This window comes from Rhinopithecus roxellana, chromosome 7 (genome assembly GCF_007565055.1).
Source record: "Rhinopithecus roxellana isolate Shanxi Qingling chromosome 7, ASM756505v1, whole genome shotgun sequence".
Classification (NCBI taxonomy): domain Eukaryota; kingdom Metazoa; phylum Chordata; class Mammalia; order Primates; family Cercopithecidae; genus Rhinopithecus; species Rhinopithecus roxellana.
The window spans coordinates 101,388,744-101,392,204 of record NC_044555.1 but is presented as its reverse complement, the minus strand read 5'-3'; the positions used below and the strand labels follow the sequence as shown (position 1 = coordinate 101,392,204).

At 35.7% G+C, this 3,461-nt stretch overlaps 1 non-coding gene across 1 annotated transcript; it reads left to right on the top strand.

Annotated features, from left to right (window-relative positions):
* Positions 1 to 1,853: 1,853 nt before the first annotated feature.
* LOC115898823 lies at positions 1,854 to 1,960 on the top strand. The gene has a single exon (XR_004058488.1). It is a non-coding gene; the product is annotated as a U6 spliceosomal RNA (small nuclear RNA).
* The last annotated feature ends 1,501 nt before the right edge of the window (positions 1,961 to 3,461 follow it).

Here is a 3,461-nt window from a genome sequence, read left to right as displayed (position 1 = left end):
ACATTTTGGCCACAAAAGTGTTCTGTGTTGTGTTGAGTGGAGCATGTGAGAGAAGGAAGAACATCCTTTTTTTTTTTTTTTCCTATCAAATACACTAATAAACAGCATAATATCGATAGGTAACAATAATGTATTATATGCCTAAACTTTGCTAAGACAGTAGATATGTTAAGTGTTCTTAACACACACACACACACACACAATGATAATAAAGGGGATGGGAGGACTCTTTGGAAAGTGATGGATATATTTATGCCCTTATCATTAACATTAAATGTATAGAGCTTTTTAATATGTGAATCATATATCAATTAAATAGTTTTAAAATGAAATAAAATGTGGGGACATTACTAGAGACCTTACAGAAATATGAAGTAGTATAAAACATACGATGGACAATTGTCTACCACATATTAGATAACCTAGATAAAATGGACAACTTCCTAGAAACACAAAAACTGCCCAAATGACTCAAGAAGTACAAAATCTGATGAGATATAGGTAAAGAAAATGAATCAGTAACCAAAATCCTCCTAGAAAAGAAAAGTCCAGGATCAAATGGCTTTGGTAGTGAATTGTACCAAACATTTAAAAGTAATTAACACAAAGTTGGGTGCAGTGGCTCATGCCTGTAATCCCAACACTTTGGGAGGCTGAGGTGAGCAGGATCACCTGAGGTCAGGAGTTCGAGATCAGCCTGGCCAACATGGTGAAACCCCATCTCTACTAAAGATACAAAAACTGCCAGGTGTGGTGGTGCATGCCTGTAATCCCGGCTACTTGGGAGGCTGAGGCAGGAGACTAGCTTGAACCCGGGAGGCAGAGGTTGCAATGAGCTGAGATTGCGCCACTGCACTCCAGCCTGGGTGGCAGAGTGAGCCTCTGTCTCAAAATAAATTAAATAAATAAATAAATAACACAAATACATCTTGAAGTATTCCAAAAATTAGAAGAGGATGTGACATTTCCTAACTCATTCTATGAAGACATCCTTAAACTGATATCACAGCCAGACAAAAATATCACAAGAAAACTATAGATCAATTTCACTTATGAATATAGATGTAAAAATTCTCAAAAATATCAACAACTATCAAACTGAATCTAACAGCATATTAAAATATTATACTCCATGACCAAGTGGAATTTATTTCAGGAATACATATTTAGTTCAATATATGAAAATCAACATAATACATCACTTTAAGAGAATGAAGGAAAAACATCACGTTCTTACAAATTGATACAGAAAAGGCCTTTGACAAATTCCAATTCCCTACCATGATAAAAACACTCACCAAACCAGGAATAAAGGAGAACTTCCTTCACATGATAAAAGGCATTTACAAAAATTTAAGGATGAAAGACTTTCTCCTATAATCAAAAACAAGACAAGGATGCCCACTTTTACTGCATCAGTTCAACATGGTACTGGAAGTCTAGCCAGATAATTAGGCAAGCCAAAAGAATAAAGGCATATAAATTGGAAAGGAAAAAGTGAAACTCTCTCTCATCATTAATGACATGATGCTATACATAGAAAATCCCAAGATCCACAAGAAACTTACTAGAACTAATAAACCAGTTCAACCACCTGTGGCAAACTGCTTATTACCATTCCACAAAGACATGAGAAGCTTGCATCATAATGTCAATGTGCTCGCTGCTACTTTCATTAAAAAAACCTGCTATGAAAATAATGTGTAATTTGTTGTCAATTTAAATAAATTCTGGCATAGATTCCTTTTCTTTTAACTTCAGATTAGCACTTTGAGTAGCATCATTCAGGATTGATCATATGCTCCAGCTTTATAACTAAATTTTACACATTTAAATTAATATGAAAAATGATTGTGCTCACTTTGGCAGCACATATACTAAAATTGGAACGATATAGAGAAGATTAGCATGGACCCTGTGGAAAGATAACATGCAAATTCATGAAGCATTCTGTATTTTTAATTAAAAGACACAGAATGGCAAGGTGGATAAACAGTCAAGACCCATCAGTGTACTGTATTCAAAAGACCCATCTCACATGCAAAGACACACATAGGCTCATGAAAGCAGAAAGAAGGCAGGGTTGCAATCCTAGCTTCTGACAAAACAGACTTTAAACCAACAAAGATCAAAAAAGACAAAGAAGGGCATTACACAATAGTAAAAGGTTCAATTCAACAAGGAGAGCTAACTATCCTAAATATATATGCACCGAATACAGGAGCACCCAGATTCATAAAAAGAAGTTCTTAGAGATCTACAAAGAGACTTAGACCCCCAAACAATAACAGTGGAAGACTGTAACACCCCACTATCAATATTAGACAGACTGTCAAGACAGAAAACTAACAAGGATATTCAGGACTTGAACTCAGCTCTGGATCAAGTGGACCTGACATATATCTACAGAGCACTCCATGCAAAAACAACAGAATATACATTTTTCTTGGTACCACGTAGCACTTACTCTAAAATCGATCACATAATTGGAAGTAAAACACTCCCCAGCAAATGCAAAAGAACTGAAATCATAACAGTCTCTCAGACCACAGTACAATCAAATTAGAACTCAAGATTAAGAAACTCACTCAAAACCACGCAACTACATGGAAGCTGAACAACCTGCTCCTGAATGACTCCTGGGTAAATAATGAAATTAAGGCAGAAATCAAGAAGTTCTTTGAAACTAATGAGAACAAAAAGACAAAGTACCAGAATCTCTGGGACGCAGCAAAAGCAGTGTTAAAAGGGAAATTTATAGCACTAAACGCGCACATCAAAAAGCTACAAATATCTCAAATTAACACCCTAATAACACAACTAAAAGAACTAGAGAACCAAGAGCAAAAAAAAAACCCCAGAGCTGGCAGAAGACAAGAAATAACCAAGATCAAAGTTGAACTGAAGGAGATACAGACATGAAAAACCCTTCAAAAAGTCCATGAATCCAGGAGCTGGTTTTCTGAAAATAATAATAATAACAATAATAACAAAATACATAGACCACTAGCTAGACTAATAAAGAAGAAAATATAGAATAATCAAATAGACACAATAAAAAATGAAAGAGGATATCACCAATGACCCCACAGAAATACAAAAAACTACCAGAGAATACTATAAACACCTCTATCCAAATGAACTAGAAAATCTAGAAGAAATGGATAAATTCCTGGACATATAGACCCTCAAGACTGAACCAGGAAGAAGTTGAATCCCTGAATAGACCAATAACAAGTTCTGAAATTGAGGCAGGAATAAATAGCCTACCAACCAAAAAAAGCCCAGGACCTGACAAATTTACAACTGAATTCACCCAGAGGTACAAAGAGGAGCTGGGACCACTTCTTCTGAAACTATTCCAAACAACTGAAAAGAAGGGACTCCTCCCTAACCCACTTTATGAGGCCAGCATCATCCTGATACCCAAAACCTGGCAGAGATACAACAAAAACAAAAAA